Source organism: Anguilla rostrata, chromosome 16 (genome assembly GCF_018555375.3).
Source record: "Anguilla rostrata isolate EN2019 chromosome 16, ASM1855537v3, whole genome shotgun sequence".
Taxonomy (NCBI): domain Eukaryota; kingdom Metazoa; phylum Chordata; class Actinopteri; order Anguilliformes; family Anguillidae; genus Anguilla; species Anguilla rostrata.
Genome location: NC_057948.1, coordinates 20725558 through 20745264, shown reverse-complemented (window position 1 = coordinate 20745264; position 19707 = coordinate 20725558). Strand labels below are relative to the sequence as shown.

The 19707-nt window shown below is 37.2% G+C and overlaps 1 long non-coding RNA gene across 2 annotated transcripts in view; it reads left to right on the top strand.

The window, feature by feature from the left end:
* The window catches only part of LOC135242068 (uncharacterized), a 121370-nt gene that overhangs the window by 61857 nt on the left and 39806 nt on the right, over positions 1 to 19707 (top strand). The window contains exon 3 of one of the 2 annotated variants that reach the window (XR_010326208.1): positions 3690 to 4065. The exons of the other annotated variant lie outside the window; for it this stretch is intronic. This is a non-coding gene — a long non-coding RNA (uncharacterized LOC135242068). Of the gene's footprint in view, positions 1 to 3689; positions 4066 to 19707 lie in introns of those variants that run through there. 2 annotated transcript variants of the gene reach the window in all.

Sequence of the window (19707 nt, the reverse complement as noted above, 5' to 3'; positions counted from 1 at the left end):
TTTGCTCACAATACAGGTCACTTTAATTAGAAACCTCTGGATTATGTGTCACATAGTCATCATGTTGCTTGTCCATGAACACAGGAGAGATGCAATTTATTACATAATATTGTCAGATCACTTTTTATCGTCCCTTCTACCCGGGTTGAACTCAACTTCATTATGATATCGAGTTATGGTTAGCAATAAGCTGGCCCATTTAGTTTAGTGCAAATGGCCTCTCCTAATAACCGCGTTATGGATTTTCAAACTTCATTTAGGGAATGATTAAAACAAATAGACATGACTGTATATGAATAGTAATGGCACAGTTAGTGGAATGTAAGAAACAGCGTCTGTTTTCATCTGTTCTCCTCAAAGGGATTTAGATATGAAGGGCATCTTGATTATGACCTGACATTGGGTTCTGAGCAAAAGGATGATACGTTAAGGAGTAACAGGAAAAACACTGGTGCAACAGGACAGGCTTTCGAGGAGTCCTCTATCCTAAAATTTGTGGGTTTATTGACTTTCCCCTGGGCTGCAGAGCGAACATTTGTTTGACTAGATATTTATGTAGCGGTGCAGAAGGAAGAATGTTCTCTTTTGGATGAAGAAACAAAACAGCTGTTCCCCCATCCGCTGAGGCCCTAATGATGGCATTTATCCCCCCAATCTCCAAGCCCTGGACTACTGGCAGGAGCAGCTGGGTTGCAGATTTGATTTATTTATTCATTTATTTTGTTTCACGTTTTCCAAAATGCAGTTCATCGGGTGCCATACATGCCTTCCTGCTCTCTTTAGATCCTTATACAGAAAACTGTAAATGCATGTAGAGAGTTGTGGGTTTAAACAAGGATGATCTATTCATTCAAGTTGCTTTTTTTTTTTTTTTACCAGGAAAGATCACAGGTTTATGTGAGTGAGTTTTGTTTTGAGAAAAATGGAATACCTGGATTCAGGGTGCAATTTTTTTTTTTTCTCTCTCGCTGTTTTGGTCTGATTTTTGGCAGTGCATTTGTAGTAGTGGGGTCAACAGAAACTAATTCAGAGAGATGAGATATAAAACATTCATCTCCGTGTCTTTAAAATAAGGATGTGGATAGGGAGCTTTGTCATCTCTTGATATGCTACTCGTAATTGATTGAGTTTATTTGACATTTTGGCTTCAGTAGAGAAGTCCTTTCCGATTACAATGGCATGTGAAAAAGCTAGTCCCAAACAGCCGCTAAGATTGCAAAGCTGCATTATAATATCACTTCATATCATGTATCACACTACCACTGTCTGTTCTGGGGAGTTTTGTCCATTGGAGGGTGTTTTTTGTATTTTTAGGTGTGTGTCATATGTTATTTTTTTCATGTCACACTGAGAACCTAAATAACTACCTCCATTATAATCAAGAATCAGAAGAGTGTGATAGAAGAAAATAAATAAAATGATGACTGAATGTCACAGGAGTGGGACACTGCTTACTACAGTGTCTTAAGTCTTGGCGGTTGCTACAGTTGAGATTGGCATATTTCAGGAAATTTTATGTATGAAATCAGGGCATCGTTACTGTACATATTTGATTTAGTTCAAGTTGAAATACGCAGAAAATGTGATGCTCCCTTAAATTTCTCATTGAAAAATAAGGATAATGGGCTTGATGATAAACTGCTTCTAAACACTGAGGACATTTTATCACTTTGCCTCATTTTAGTATTGTTATGCATCAATATATACATTACTATGTGGAATCAAAACACAGGTAGTTATAAAATTCACCATTGCTTTTACAAACATGATCGATACGAATCAGTCATTTTTTTTAAAGATAAATATGAAATACTTGCTGAGAGGTCAGATGTCTCGGACATGCTGCCTTCAATTGACTGGCCAATGATTTGATTAAAATGTCACTTTCTTCCCTAACATGGATTAAATAATTCACTGTGAATTGCTAAATTAAAAAAAAACAACCTCTGTGATGAGTGTATCGACTATCTTCTCATTCACCAGGTTGATGGGAGTTAAGAATTTCTGTCAGCCATATGATTTATTTCTAGTGTAGAGTTATTCAATATCAAGGAAGAACAAACCATCATTCCATATATAAATTCATTACACAGAAACATATTCTCTCGTTTTTTTATGATTACTTCCTGGCCTTTCCTTGCATCTCTTCAAAGGGACCTGGAAATATAAATTATCTTGCCAATGTAACTCTTTTGAATATTCAAATTTAATGTACGTGAATGAAGAGGAGTTTCTTCTGCATAACAGTTGTGTTCCACCTATCCACATTTTTAACAATATATGTGGCAAGGCCACCTGTGGGAGTATATTATTCACTGAGACTGGGAGAACATGCTGTAAAGGAAATGGAGGTTTGGCTTGTATATATTGTCTAGGGTTTTCCTTGCATTAATTAATATGCCTGTCTCAAATCAAATAAGTTACAGCAGCAGGAGAGGTACTGGTATATAGTTGAATGACGATATTTTTACAACTACAGTTTAAACTGAAGCATTGATGAATCACATATATTTATTTAAATCTTGTCTCATTTTATACAAGTAGCAATGGCCAATAATTAACAGTTACTCATCATTTATCAATAAACAACTAAAATAGTTGTTACAACAGTCTCATTCAAAATCTTTGCATACTGAACCTGAATAACCTTTGATGCAGAGTTAAACATCAATTTAGAGACAGTTTAGAGCAATTGTTTGTGATACTTACACATACCTAAATATAATGGTATTTTCTTCTGGAAGACTTCTAAGACTTTATACCCTTAGACGTTTTTAAAGACCTAAATGACTTCTTTTCAATGTTCTTTTCTTTAGTTTGCTATGGCAGTTATCAGTTTTCAATGCCCTCCTTGTATTGATTTGTGTTGGTGATTTACACAGTAAAAAATTGTTAATTTAATTTGATGTTACATTGTAAACAACTCAACACACCAACTCTGTGAAATAAATATGCCTTTTCTAGGCATGACACACCATATGCTGACTGGACATATCCTGGTCAGGTGCATGGATATTCAATTAATGGGCACTGCAACAAAAAAATGTAGTCACTGACAATAGCCTAGAGGAGAAAAAGAAAATATCCACTGATCGGGGTGTGCTATGTAGCATAACCTACTTGTAACTTGTTGGCTGGCTAGCATGCTTACCAAGCACAACAGTAACACAACTTCACCAGAAGAGATAGTCATAGAAAATTTGCTGAAATTATTTATTGTGAAAGTATGAAATATCAATGAAAGCCATTCAAAAGATTTGCTTGAGAAGAGTAATGTCACGCTGAAACTTTAACTTTTCTGCCGGCTGGCTATTGAAAAAGTTTTGATCGTGGTCTGTTAAGGTGCACCAAGCTTTTTATTTTTTTTAATTGAAACACCAGCTACCCACGTGTGATTGATTAATCCATCTGTCAGGTATTTCTTGGATCAGTGATTTTCATCCCCAGCTGAGGGTTTTTTTCTCTAGTGAAGAGCAAGACGTCTGCAAGAGGAGGCTATTGCTGCAGTGATACACCCTACTGAACTGAATCTGGGCCATGCCAGTGCCTACCAGCTCTGAGTAGCATAGTTCTGGTGTGAAGAAAATTACCTTGTAAAATATAACTTACAGGTAATAACACGTCAGTATCTTCCTGAATAGGCATGTCATCAAAACCTGCAGACACTTTTTTTTCCTAACACACTACAGGTCAGAGAGAAATGGACCTGGAGATTGAAACGTGTTCTCCTCTGAAAGAATGGTCAAGAGGATACATCCTTGTCATTGGGTCAGAGTTGTCTGATGTGAGATTTTTATGTTTTTTGGAAGGCTTTGAGTATACTTGCAATTTTATTTTTTGTACCTGTGGACTCCTGCACTCCTTCCATGGAATCCACCATTGGCACTGCCATTATGAACCAGCCCCTTCTATTCCTGCCAGCCATTTAAGAACTAAAAGGCTGTGAGTTATCAGCCTTAAGTGGACTGCCTGGAAACATCTGATTTTGGATATCTCAAGGGACCTGCCTTGCTGAAGCCATGCTGAAAGTTCAGAGTGCACTGACTTTTGGTGGTGACTGCGAGAGGTGGGGGCGTGGTGGGGGGGGGGGGGGGGGGGTGCGGGGGGCGGGGGGTTTGGAGAATGGTTCTTGGAACTACTGCAAACACGAAAGTGAGCAGTGCATGGATATTCTAGTAGGAGACGTCCCCAGGCTGACAATTTAATGCTCAGGAATTCTGGGGTCCTGTCCAACCACTGGATCTGCTTTTCATATGAATTGAAATATTTTGGCATTTTGGCAGAGTCAGTGAAGAGAGGGACTGAGATGTATGGGCAGACAGTTGAATTAAAATAATGCATAAGCCCTTCTAAATTTAATCAGCTTTAACTGCCATTTGATTTTGTTCAGATTCTACAAATGTGTTTTTTTATTTGCTGTTGGTTTATTGACAGTGTAATGTAATGTGATTTCAGAAGGTCTGTTAGTTCACAGTATATTAGAATACTGGAGCAACATTTTGTGCAATGCTTTTGACCAGTAGTAAATAGATATTCCAACAACAACAAATTGTCTCATTGGCCATGCAATCACCCTGCTTGATTATTTATATCCTAAGATCTGCCAATACTCACAGATTAATGGCATTTTCCTTTCAGAAAGGAAAAAATTATAGTTATCACAATTTAGAATTTAGTTTATGAACTGTTATAAAATTTATATAAGTTATTGATGTAAAAACCCAACATAAACATTGTTTAAACACATACATGCATTTGTCCAAACAAAAGTGAACATTTTAATGTGGATGGAATTTCTGGTGACACTTTTTTGTAGCTATATCTGTGTAGTAAAATTGGAACTAAATTGTAACAATAATAAGTTTATAATTGAGTAACGCCAACATATAGAACATTGAACTACAGTTAGCGGTATTCTTAACCCCTTTGCACAAGCCCTGATGTGCTGAGGTTGCTGAACTCAGACACTCATTGCTCCTGCAACCAAACTATGAGTGAAAACTACAAATTCCATATTTTAGCTTTATTAGTACACAATAGGCTACACTAGAACAATGCTAAATACCGAGTTTCTAAGTGAAGCCATTGTCACGTAGGTAATCCATGCAACAAGCACCTCCTCCCTGCAACTATGGCCCCCAAGCACGATGCACTGAATAATAGCGTTCATTTGGGAGTTCATAAAAAATATTCTTTTACCACTAAAAATTAGTATTCCATCATGATAACAATATAAAGATAACAAGATAAAGCCAACAATGCCAATACAATAATAAAAATGCTGCTCACTGAATAGCAAAATAAACAAGAGGGATTTTTGTGGAATTATACCACGTCATTCTACTATCAATGTCTGTGACTAAATATGGAATACACAATCTCACCATTGATTTTACACATAAAGGTGACCATTATTGAAAATGTTAGATGTTTATTGTCTTGAACAATCCGGTTGAGGAATTGTTCAAGGAACATGCAAATAGAAAGTGGGGGTAGGTATTTACAACAACCATGCACAAAATGCCACTATCATGGAGGACAGGACAAGCTTTCTAATGGTATGTGGCATGTTTCATTTTAATTTTAATACAAAGCGTGAGAGCCCCACATGAAGGTGTGAGTGGTTGCTTCAGCACAGCATTGAGAAACTCAGCTGTAACATTACACAATAATATACACATTTGTTGAGGCATTTTTTTTTTCTTCTGTATTTAGAAGATTTTATTAATTTTTCCAACTCGTCAGCATCACTAAAACATATTCTCTGGGTATTCTCTTTAGTCCTGCCTAAATTATGAAAATAATCTAAGTTAGTATTTAAAATGGTGCTAGGTTTGAGCAAGAAAAGTTACACACAGTCTTAATCCAATAAAAGGAGATAAACCTCAACTGCGTCTCGTTTATTTTGTGCCACAGTCAACAGGGTATACAGCAGTGCTAATGAGTTTTGGCCGATGCCTTCAGGAACTTGTTCTGGGCTTTGTTTGAAATATTAATATGTATGATCTTTTGTGTTTAGTTGCACAATAGCCTAGAATTTTAGGCATAGTGTACTTTTGTATTCATTCTTTAAAAATGTATTTTAGGTAATGAAAATGATTTGAAGTCCAATGTTCCTGACTCTATTCCACATTAACTTCTCTTCCTGAACAGAAGTCTTTTTTTCCTGCCGACCATTGGGGAAAAAAAAAAAAATTCTGTAATCAGAGAGGAAAAAAAAAAAAAAACCTTTGGGTTCACCAGTGTACAGATTAAATGGCTTGGTAAATCATTTTCTTTGCTGGCACAGGGCAGGAACAATGAATGGAACTGTTTGCCTTTAGAGGATGAAGTGGAGCTCGGTAGTATTTCTCCCACAATTAAATAATTGTTTTTTAATGTGCTGAAAGACCTTGCTAGCTGTAAGCTTTTAACCCTCACCAGGGTATGTTTTAAGTAGGCCAGTTTTACTGGTGAAAACGGCTTCTATTCTGGAAATAAAAGTACTGTAGCCTACACTTTTACATCAACAAGGGTAGGTTTCCATCCATTGTAAAAAATAATAATAATAATAATAAAAATTAAAAAACTGTTAAACCATAATTCTAAAAGAAAATAAAAAATTGCTTTAAATTTATTTTTTTAAGCCACCCAAAAAATAAACTAACTGTATTGTGCATTCATATTTATTATTTATATTTTCCTCTTAATGACTAAGGGTATTAAATAAAATCTAATTAAGACTCAAAGATGTGACCAAGTTTGTTTCACTTTGATGGAAAGAATGCTTAATAAAGAACCTGAACAAAAGCTGCCGGGTTTCTGTAATGCAATGCTTGTATTTCCAAACCTGTTCATATTTATCAAAGAACCCTTACACTGGCTGGTGTGAGCTTGAGTCCTTTACTTGCATAGATATTACATTCAATTATATATATTACAAGCAGGTGACTAGTATTTGTACTGCTGCTGAAGTTCTATCAAAGCGACAATTACAGGATGTCATTGAATCAATTATTTTTTCCAGATACATGCTTGAACATTAAATAGATATTTGCATTATTATTTAATTTTAAATTGTATTGTGCCAATTGTAGTATTTTTCACACTATGAAAGGCACACACACACGCATGCACGCATCCACACACATGCACACACACACACACACACACACACACACACACACACAATCCCAGGTCATAGTTTACACTAATGGGATCTTGTAATAGCCTTCACCATGGGAATCTTAGCCCAGGGCATTACATACAATACAATACTTATTTGCCTTTCTCTTAGAATTTCTTGGATTAGTTCAATTTTTTTTGGATAGTTTATGTTTGTTCCTGTCCTTATGAGATGTCTTGTGTGAATAACACACAGTAACTGCTTGTAAAATTAAGTCACATGTACCCTGAATTCCTGGGAGTCCCGACTGTCACTTACCTCAAATTGTTTGGGGGCCTCACTGATCTCAGAGGGTCACCAAAGCTTTAGAGAGTGAAAGCACTGGCTATCATAGAAGGCATCCTTTGGGTGAAGCAGATACAGAAGGTTCCTGTTTTGGCAGCAAGGTTGTCATCCCATAGATTTGCAATACACTAGGGAGAAAGGAGTTTCACAACGAGAGCTTTATCTTGAGCATTTGATTGAATAGAAGTTGTGGATGGGTTTGCAGAACTGCAATACAGGACAAAAACACAAACCATCTGACGAAACATGGCTGCATTGCAGCATTTAGTGATTTCATTTTGATGCAGGTGGTCTAAGACTTAATGTATTGATTTTGCAGTTATGGTACCAGTTAAGACTGGTATGACTTCTAGCGTAGAATCCTCACATTATGATGTGATGGCAACACAAACTCGGGCTGTTTGCTTCCTGATTTTGTTTATACACCAGCAGGATACAATTTAAGGCTTGAGAAAGAAGTTAATCTGTACAATGATGCCAAACTCGACATATAAAATATTGATCACTGCCATCTTTGAGTCTGATATGCATATATGTAGCCATGGAGTGAAACACCTATCCTGGAGCCAACTGCACTGGCGCTAGTGAGCAACTTCTCTCAACGTCTCTCAACAAGACCAGGAAGTGAGCTTCAAAAACAACGCCCGGTTTTGGCTGCTTGGGCAAGCCGAGGTGCATTTCTGGAAAGTGCATTTTCATTTTAATTTAGAGACTTTTTATTTCTAGCTTTTGTAAAGTAATGCAAGGTCACTTCTCTGGCCTCTTTAAATAAGTAATGTGTTTTACGTACCACTGAGAACCCTCGGGCTTCAACACATTTGTGTCTTGTGCCAATTCTGCTTGCATTTGCCTCTAGCCTGATTATTGCTGAATGCATACAAAAATGTCCCTCCTATTATAATTACATGCAAAACAGAGTTTTCCTTTTCAATTAAAAGGGCTTCCATGAGATGAAACAATAAATTTGAGAGACATGCAGTCATGTACCTCACTATTACGTTTGCAATGGAATCTCGTTCAGGGCAGACAGTCCCAGACTGGAGTTTGGGAGTAATTTCTCCATAAAAAAGGGAAGTTGTTGGAAAAAGAAATACAATTATTTTTCCTCTCTTACCATTTGGCTCGGCTGGACCGAACCAAACATGAGGGAGCTCCTGCTTAAAAGCTCAGTCTGGTGGAAAGTCACATGGACCAGGGGAAAAGGGATGCTTTGGACATTGCCCAGCCTTGAAATGAAACCAAGTCATTTACTCGCAGTATCATTTTTTTTTTTTTTTTTTTTTTTGTGGTGGGACAGTGACAAGTACAATTTTAACACCCGATGATAACATTACAGTTCGGACACAGCAGGTGATGCCACTGCATAGGAGGTTTCTTCTGCTCGATTCAATCTCCTGCCTGATCGAATCTGCCTGGACTCATCTCCTGTCCACCCCTCGATACCCTGCTTGCCTCAGTCTTGTCTCTCTCTAAATTCAAACTCAATTTAAAGGCCTTTATTTCAGATTGTATGTGGCTCAATAACAGCCTTATGCCCCCACAATAAAATATATTTAGAAGCGCAAAGCTGGGATTAATTCAAAAGCACAAATGTTCAGGCAGGGAATTGCAGATGTTTTGGCTCAGAATAACTGAGGACTGGCTTTCTGTACAAACTGTGACTTGCTGGGCCGTGATCTGTTAGGCTCTTGGCTGTCCTCTCCACTCGAGCTGTGTACACAATGGGGCTTCAATCATGTGCTGTCTGATTGAAGAGTCCTCCACTCTCAAAACATTCAAGGCCTCCTCCCCTTCCTGAAAGAATATTGACCCCACCACACATTTATTTTATGCGTAGTGTGCCAAGGAGGATATCTGGACAAAAAAAAACGATTGATCACAGTGTGTCAGTGGCAGTCCACTGCATTTAAATGTGCTTTTCTCACAACTGCCATTTTGATATTATAATAAACATTATGTTCTTGCTATAGTGAAAGAATAACAATTGTGGTGTGAGGCAGATTTAGGTGACCCAGTTGTGTGTCAGTTTCCACACATGTTACCTTAAAAGTGCTGGATAAAAGAACAATAATCTAAACAGGAAACCCCAAACTATGACAACAATTTGTATTGGTTTACCTTGCTATTATGGAATACATTATGCATTCAGGGTTGGCATGGTGGTGCAGTGGGTAGCACCGTGGGCCTGTGCCTTTCTGTGTGGAGTTTGCATGTTCAACCTGTGTGAGCGCGGGTTTCCTCCCACAGTCCAAAGCCATGAAGCTAGATTAATTGGAGACTCTAAATTACCCATAGGCATAGTGTGTGAGTGAATGATGAGTGAATGGTGTGTGTAACCTGTGATAGATTGGCAACCTGTCACCTGCTGTGTCCGAACTCTGATGTTTCATTTCAAGGTTGGGCAACGTACAAAGGATCCCTTTTGCAGCTGTCTATATGTACAATATTGTAATCACATTAAAGGTTTTATAGTACTTACATGGACAAAATGGTAGCCCGAGGAAAATAAGAATTTTCATTGTTAAAAACAAGCTAGCAATGTGTTTTTAAAATGGCAAATGTGGAAATATGATGGCACAGCTTTTTTGTCTCCTTTTTACTTTTCACAATGACCTCCCAAAGGAAGTCTCTGCAATTGTAGCAGGATCTGTGCATGTCCACAATAATATATTTCAAACCACTGCATGAAGGCTCTGCCTAATACCACTTCAACTGCAGATAGCATGGTGCAATGGCAATAACAGCAGACAAATTATGGAGCCAGCTCGGGAGAACTGGGTCAATGGGCAGTCTGTAGCACTTGAGTGCCAGTGTCATTCAGCGGCTGATGACATCTCCTGGCTCTCAGCATGTCTGGCCTTCCAATCTCCTCTCTGCCTGAGTCAAACAGGCTAAGATGGCTTAGGTTGGCTCAGATGAAGATGTAAGCTTATTGATTCTGCTAACAGCATTACTCCCCTGCTGGAGGGTTTGTACGATTTGGATTCAGCAGAGATGCCAGCAGCCTTTTTCACAAGAACTTCTGTTGATCTTGTACTCTCCACTCATCCTTAGTCATCTTACATACAGATTCACAAATTCATCCCGATGGATGGTTTGATGGCAGTACATCAGGCAGTTAGAGAACCCGCTGTGGTTTTACCAAAGAATGCTTAATGGATTGAAACAGTTTAAGGGTCATTTTGGAAGATGACAAAGAAAAAAAATGCCTGTTATTTTTCTACACAAAAAGAGAAAACCAACAGAACAGAAAACCAACCAAATACCAAAATTTATTTCTTGCTCCTCTCTCAGCCCCAAAAGCCCTTTCGGCACATTAAGTCCATTCATTTAATATTCATTTCAGGAAACTTTACTGAAGGGGTATCCAGTCCAGAAGAGTGAAAAGTTACACTCGGCAGTAAGAGGTATTGGCTGCATTAACTTCAAGATTCAAGAGTTAAAGACATAAATATAATTCAATATAATTTCATAACACTACATCAAATACTCATGATGAACTCTGGCTACAGACACTCACCCAGTATTCTACCTGCAAGATAAGATGTTTTCTGTCACTGATGAGAGGTGTCCATGTGCTGTTTTTTGAAATCAATACAGTATTAGTGGAGTGCAATTTGTTCGGTATAAATTGAAATGAATCATCCATTCCCAAAAGTGAATACATCTTACAGTTTGTACATTACTGTTGTAATTACATATATTTGAACGTTACACAGATAAAATCTATTTAGGTAATGTGATTAGGTTTAAACTTTGTGCCATATTGAGTGCATATCCAAAATCTCAAACGCTTGTATTTGTGCTGTATGATGGCAAATTTAAATATTTGGGAAATTATGCCAATACAACTAATTTATTTTGTGTTCTATGTTTATAATCAATCTTGAACAGCTGCATGAAGAGGGTAATGTTGCTTTTCAAAAATTTACCATCAAAACTGGAGTCCTGGGGATTTAAATAAACATGAGGTATCTTAATTCTACTCAGCTAATGATGTTAATAACCACCCTTAATTTATTCACAATAAAGAAGTGAAGTATCTTCACCTGACCAATTCAATGTCAAAAGGTTTAATATTCTATGCATGCAACTGTCTAATTTATCACACAAGCTGTGTCTTAAGTAGTGAACTTTCTTGCTGTATTTATGATTTTTTTGGCATTGAAAACTCACTACATCCAGTTTGTGTGTGTGTGCGTGTGTCTGTCTGTCTGTCTGTCTGTCTGGATGTATGTGTGTGTGTGTGTGTGTGTGTGTGTGTGTGCATATGTGCATACATGAGTTTATATGTGTGAGCATGTAAAATTCAGCTCATTTCTCTAAGGACAGTTTGAGCACAGCCTCTGTAAGTGTGACCAGGAACTCTTCAGCAGAGACATGGTCTGGGCCTTGGATGAGCAGTGTCTCTGATAGCTGACTTCCGTCTTGATTTCCCCAGGTGTGAGGGATGGGACTTGTAGCCTGCCCTCCCCTTTTGCTCCACTGATAACACACAGTTATCAAAGAGCATTATTGACTCGGGCACTAGTGCCGGTCAGTCACATCTAGGGAAATCACAGACCACAGGTATGAGGGCTGAGAGGTGATAAAAATTATAATTAAATGCATACATTTCCCAGGGCTATTTTATTTTCTGTTGACAAATGGCTCAGTCAGGCTTCTCAAGAATGATAGGACAAAAGTGCCGAAGGAAGGGCTTTACTTTCACCCATGCTCAATTATAAAAGGGGACAGATATCACAGCCATTAATCTGGAGACATGCAGAGCAAATCATTGGTACATTGTTCTTAGAGACATGGCTTTGGTGCACATTGCTTTTCTTGTGTTCCTCAATTGCAGCGCCATAATTGTCAAACACTCTGCTGATGCTACACTGAGCAGAGAGAGAGAGAGAGAGAGAGAGAGAGAGAGACTTGGAAATTGGATTCATGGTATCTCTGACCAGCAGAGGGCACTGTGACTCTTGGCTCTTTAGTGCAGGGGACGCTACCTCTAGTTCCAAATATGTCTGCATATGAATTCCTGCTTGGTATTCTGGGAACTCCCCATGACTGACATTGCAATTATAGGTTTTGCATTGTTTACGCCTCCCTGAAAGTACATGCCGGCCATTTTGCTGCAGGTTGAAAAAAGCTTGTGTTCCTCTGACTATGGTAACATTAGTTACCCTCTTGAATCACTCAAGATGGATTTCTTCTCAGAGAAATGTTGATGGTGTATTGGTTGAATGTTGATTGGTTTCAAGATCCTGTTTCTTTACATATCTGCTTGATGTAATCAACCAAAGGAAATGTTCTTTTTTAAAAATTATATTCAAATAGAGAACCTAGTTCCTGTGGCTTCAATGACAGGGTCTGAACATACAACTAATAAGATTCCCTTTTGGAAAGCAGCTAAGGATGGAAGACAAATATCCCAGGATAGAAATGTTCTCTAAAAGTACATTTCTGATGAAATAATATACCACAAAGGCCACCAAACACCTATTTTCTTTTTGTTTGTGAGACAAATTTCAGTCTTTTGCTTTTTCTCTCTGAATGAAAATGAAAGGGACTGCAGCAGTAATCCACTTTACATGTAAGCTAACAACCAAAGCTATGGGATTTGTCAAGGAGACTGCGGTCCTCTGTCAACTGCTCCTGATTAAGTATGACTTTTTAAAACTTTGTTTTCTCTTCCTACTTCCTAGGTTTTTAATTTTTTATTAGTACTCTTGGCAGGGAAACTTCTATGAGGGATGGAAGTCACAAACATTATTAATTAAACACTGAATTGATTAGATTGCAGTTAAATTAAACTTTAAATAAAATAAATGCAATCAAATTAAAAATGGCATCACAAAAAGTGCAATTAAATTAAATATTCCATCAAATAAAATTCAATGCACATGAAATATTGTTTTTGATCACCTTGATATTTATTGATTTATTTATTTATTTATTTATTTAAATTTGATACGCTGCAATTCCAATCGCCACCACATTTATCAATTAGATGCAGCTTTCGACACCACGTTTATCAATTAGATGCAGCTTTTGACACCACGTTTATCAATTAGATGCAGCTTTCGACACCACGTTTATCAATTCAATGGCAGTTTCACATTTTCCTAAAGTGTCAATAAAATTATCCCACCCACCGGCGTAGCCTACATCTATGCTCTTGACAATTTGAGAGTTGCTGTAGGTTAACTGGTGTCACATAGGTAAGCAGTTAGGGTACGGCGTTATCGGCACGTATGTTGCGTTCACTGTAGCTGTGAATGATAACTAGCTTGCAATTTTAGTTTCCAGTTCCAGTCACTGTTGCATTTAGCTAATAGTATCCTGTGCTGGCCCACCCATTTATCTTGTCTGAACCACCACACCCAAGTGTGAATCCTTTGGCAATCAATTTATTCACTGTTCGAAATACGGGAAAGCAACTACCCCATGTTCGTGATCAGAATTTCCCATCTCTTAAACCATTCTAGAAACACCCCTGATTTGGGGATCGTCTACCTATTTTTTTTAGGCCTAACTATATTGGTTATACTTTATATAACTTTAGCTAACATGGGGCACGTATAATATTTACAATATTTAACTTTACCATCAAGAGTGCCTTAGATCCCTACCTTTTTTCCACTTGTATGTTTTCATAATTTTGAATGGAAAACTAAACCCTTTTTTATGATGCATTGATAATTTCCTCCTTTTTCCAAAGAGTATCTTTTTGGCCATTATCTTTGGCCATGTAACGCTCCTTCTCTAACCTTTTCTCACAATATTTAATTAATATTTAATTGCTTTTTATTTTAATGAATATTTAGTTTAATTGTATTTTATTTGATGCAATTTTTTTATTTAATTGCAATTTAATAAATTCAGCATTTTATTCATCATTTCTGTTACTTCCACCCCTCATACATTTCTATCATGAAAATCAAAGATATTATTGCTAAACTATAACAAATAGGTTTTTTTCCTCAAATCAATTGTAAAATGTATTTGTTTTTTCTCTCCGTATGCTATTCTCATGGATATTTTCTGTGACTTTCTCAGTATGTGTATATGATGGAACAGAGTAAAGTGCCAGTGGACAATACAAACTGGCTCTATATTCTGACTGCATATTTCTCTTATTTTCTTTTCATCTCTCCCTCCACTGTTTGTCTTTCTCTCCACGTGTTGTCCTTTTCTCATTCACTTCTATCTCTCTTTCTCTCTCTCTCTGTGTCTATCTCGATATCTCAGGGTAACAGTTTGTGAATAGGCCACAGCAATGCCTCATAAACTAAACTGCTCCCTTGTTAATATGCAAGTCACCCGCTGAATTCCCTCACCACAACAGAAAGCATTTTCTGTCAGTGATTTGATTCTGTTCGCTGTTCCCACACACGGTTTATGGCTTACCCCCTTTTAACATTTCTCTTCCTCTTGCTGTTCTATAAATCACAAGGCCTGTATAACATGTGAGCCAGAGCACTGGGCAGAAATGGACCTTCCAAGAGTGGAGCCTTTCACATTGGAGGGAGGGGAAGGCCACTCCAGGTCTACTGTTGTTGACACTACAGGGAAAAGATCTTTCATATACTGAGTATCTTTGATCAGCCTACAGCGGAAACACCCTTCTGGGGTAAGATCTATAGGGAATAACAGCTGCAGCAATGCCTATGTCTCTCCATGTCTCCCTTGACAAATATAATGGAGATGCTGAGTAACACATGTACGAGTGAAATGTTATTACTGTGAATCTTGTGCTTCATTTTGCATCAGCATTTTCACAGTTGCAGGAAATAAACAGAGAATATATTAAATATAGAAGGGGGAAATTGCACTTAAATTAGTTCTCAAGGCTAAGTTCTGAATGCAATGTGGTATATTTAAAATAATTTCGATTTCACTAAACTGCATGACAAATTGAGGTCAATTTCCGTCATGCTACTATTGTAAGCTGTAAAACCAAATCAGGTTTAATAGCCTATTAGGAGCCTGCTTTTCATGTTTAGCTTAAAAGCACAAACCTGAACCAACATAAACACAACTGTCCCCAGGAGCTATCAAATGCAAAACTAGAATGTATGTATATGCAATTTCTTTTTTAAGGGCTTAATCAATGTTTCGATCCAAATAATGTGTATTTACTGTAACCAGCTGCAATGCTGTTGAAATATGATTTAAGTGTATTCAAATGGACATTTTCATGTAGTGTTCATTACTGGAACTTTTGTTTAAACCTCTTCAAGTGTCAAACATGTTCCTCAGCCAAGCTCCTCCAACAAAGAATAACTCTATAACTGAGCATGAAAGCTTGTACACATGGTGGCACTTAATAAGCCCCTCCTGTATAGGCTACTTTAATTGGTTGTACAGTATGCCATTTTTTTCATTTAGACAGCTGATTGGTTAGGGAAGCCATCCCTAATGTAAAAGCTAGGAGAGGAGAAGCCAAGGTTACTATGTTATACTTGAATGGATGCTTATGGCATTTTTCCACTGCACTAGAGACCACTGTTGAGATTTTAACATTGGCAATGAGGGTTTTGTGTATTCTAGATGCTTATAAATGCTTGGCATTGTAATTTTGATACATTTTTGTCCCCCCATCAAATTTTTGAGGGGGACGATCCTCCATGTCTTCTATGGACGGACCACCGCTCGGCATGCGATGGACAAAAGTAAAGTTTAGTAAAATGATTTCAGTAGTTTATGCAGCAAAATCATCAAAATAAATTAAATGAAAGCCATTTTCATTGACAAGTTTTCAAACCATGTTAGGCTGGCCTTATGGAGTTCTGACAAGCCATTTCACATATGAGTCAAAGAACACAGTTTGTGTATCCAAAATGACTGCAATTCCTTTATTCTGATCCTGCAGTGGTACACTACTATACCCCTTGAACCTTTATCATGTCCCGTCCATCTTCCAGATTGGCTATTAATAATAACAGGATAGAGTCATCAAACATTTAGAAACCTTCTCAGATAGGGCAGTACATGCAGTGCGAGAGTAAATGGAAATGGTTTTTTTGGCATACATGTGGACTTATTTATTTCTATCACTTTTATCAGTCTCTTTTTTAATCAGAAGTGCATGTTGTTCTAATTATCCAAGCCTATGAATGCTCTAGGTAGATCTCCACTAAGACAAGACTTTGAATGCATTGTCTCAAGCTCCATGATACTGTTGTGTAGTATTCATTTGCCCTTATCAAAATTTAATTGGGAGCTTTTCAGATTTATTACTAATTAATGACATTACAGTGTAACTTTTCAAATAGGAAATGTATATTTAGCCTGCTAGTGTATGAGACAAATGAAAAATGTGTTCTTGCTGATACTATACTTGGGTAGGATGTTCTGACAGAGAAATAATTCTCCCATCTAGGTCGTTCACTTGTTAAACACGATCATAAGACCTCATGCAATGAAATAGATACAAGGTGATTTACACTGAACTGTGTGAGAAAATGTGAGTGGCAAAAAGATATAATCCCCTTGCAATAGATATGCAGTATTTAACAGTATATCTGTATATGCTTGATCATTCATTCTAATAACTAATAACTTTATTCTAATAACTGTAAAATTATTCCACTTATGATGTGCAAGTCTAACAAAGCCTCAGTCATTGAACTGAACAATAATAAACATAGTGTGTGAAGTTTAAGTCTGTGTCTTGGATTATAAATATATTCATTTATAGCTTTGGTAGAGGACAGGGGAAAAACAGTCGGTTTACTACTGCTGACAAGCAACAAGGTTGTAAATGTAAGCCTTTGACCTTTGACCTGTAGATGACATTGAGACATGGCTTTGTGATGTTAACGGCAGCCTTGCTGAGTTGATCCCCATCTTCTCTACAAAGCAAGATTATTCTCCTCCAGTGAAGTGGAAAGCAACAGAAAAAAACAGGTAGCTAAATTACAGAGATCAAGGGGGAAGAAAGAGAGAAAGAGAGATACAGAGAGATAGAGAGCTGAAAGGTTGTGCTCCACAGGCATCCATAAAGATTTGAGGAATGGATGGACCACTCTTGTGTGTTTCTGACCTGCTTGCTAAAGGTTCAAAAAGACAAGCCTTTAAATGAAAGCCCCAAGAGTGTTTCCTGCCTCAGAATTGGAAATAATGGGTGGTGTGATTCTGCCAGAATCTGGGGAAAAAAGAAATCAATCGCACACTTACCATCATAACCTTTTCGGTACTTGCTGATAAGATCTGTGGCAATTTCCAATGGGGGAAAGACTAGAGAAATATCATAAATGAATTTATCATCTGAAAAATCTATAAAGAGCGAGAAATTGTTGAGCAGATCTCCCCTCTCAGGAGGACTTCAAATGAACAAATACATGAGTAACAACTGTTTTGAAACAATGGTGTATCACAGTTATATTTGGTTGTGTCAGTGACTTACTGAATTAAATATCTTTATATGTTACTTCTCACACAGCATGCTTTGGAAGCTAAGTGCATTTCAGAACATTTCAGCCATAACATATGGACAAAGTGATTTGTTGGTAATTGCAACCAGAAGATACTCTTCAGAATTTTAACACCAAGTATGTTTACAAGCACAGTATGAACAAACAATATTTGTCAGTGTATGTGTTGACAAATTGCAAATATAAGGTTTTCAAAAGACATTATCTTTTCAACAGTAAAGTATTGGATGTGACTTGGAGGAGACATCTAATCCCCAGTAGGGTGTTTTTACCCATCTCATTGAAGATGACAGGAATTAAATCGCCTCTGCAAGTCAAACTTTGAGCAGGAGTCAACTAATTGAAGTCAACACTGGCCCAAAGGAGGAATGACAGGCTGGCCATTAAAATGCTTCTTAAAATTCTGCAAAATTCCCTCTGCACTGGAGGAAGTACTGCAGGTGACTTCAGGGTTGAAGCCTGACACATGGAGATGCAATCCCTTTGAGATATGCAGTGCCTGTCAGTTATTTTTATGAAAGCCATACTGATATTGCTTCAGGCCAGAGACTACAAACATGGACTGATGCTTTTTAATAAAAAGGAAAACATTGCTGTTAGTTCTCCTTTTGAAGTTCTTAATGTACTTTTGAATGACAAAGTATTTAAGTCAACTATTTGTTTTGACGATCCTACATTAAATGTGTAAATTGCATAAAACCACAATCACACCTGCACAAAGAGACACATATTTCATAACAGATTTATTTATTAATTCAGAAATACAAATTGGCACTAAGCATACTTCAATACCACTAATTCTCCAAATTATATGCTACGAAAAAAAACAGACCGAGTTATTGAAAATTTATGCGCTGGTTTTAAAGACACAGATATAATAGTCAAATGTTAACACAAGTGGAAACACATAATGCATAAAATGGACATGAGTTCCCAATAAATCTATGTCAATGTTATAATTTGAGTACAATATAATGAACAGTCAAAGTTATTATTATTATTATTATTTTGTATGACTGTATTGTCTAAACAGTGAATCCATCGGCTAGCACTTTTAGCAACACTGATCCAAACACGGTGGTCTACGGAGGTACTGTAGATACTGCAGGATGCTCAAAATTGCATGCTCAAATCACCTGTGATTTATTTGTCATTTGAAGCTGTTGTGCTGACATAGCTAATCATACATGTACTGATAGAAGCACATAGTTTCAAGATCATATCATCACCACTCTATTCTTGTGACCTAAATCGAGAGCCTTTCAGCATACTGTACATTTCTAAGCTACTATTAAAACATCATTTGGTACTGCATAGTCTCAAAATGAACCACACGTCTAAGGAGCTTTTTATAGACAATTTTAAGCTATGATGTCATAGGATATGACTCCTTTTTCCATCATTTACATGAATGTAGGTGTCTTGAAATGGAGAATGCAGTGAGCCGGTGACAAACCAGACAAAACAGTTACAATACAAAAGACAGAAATAAATATTTGGGTTCATATTTTAAATTTTATCTGAACTGCAGCCTCCACTAAATTTTATGAACCCATTCTCTAAAATAGGGGAATATGGTGGTGTTTTACATGGTTGAAATCATTGGGGTGAAGCACTGGACTTATTTTTTTCTTTCTTTGAGCTAAATAAATTGTTGGCCATCAATACAGATAAATGTCACGCCTCCTTGACCAAATAGATTTTTGGTCTGGAAGATGCAATAGTCTCCTGATGTTCAGCTGAATACATATTTGCTTCAATAAAACAGTTTTTTTTAAGGTAGAGACAGAGACTGTATCTTAATACCATTTAGAGGAGCTCCTTAAAGAA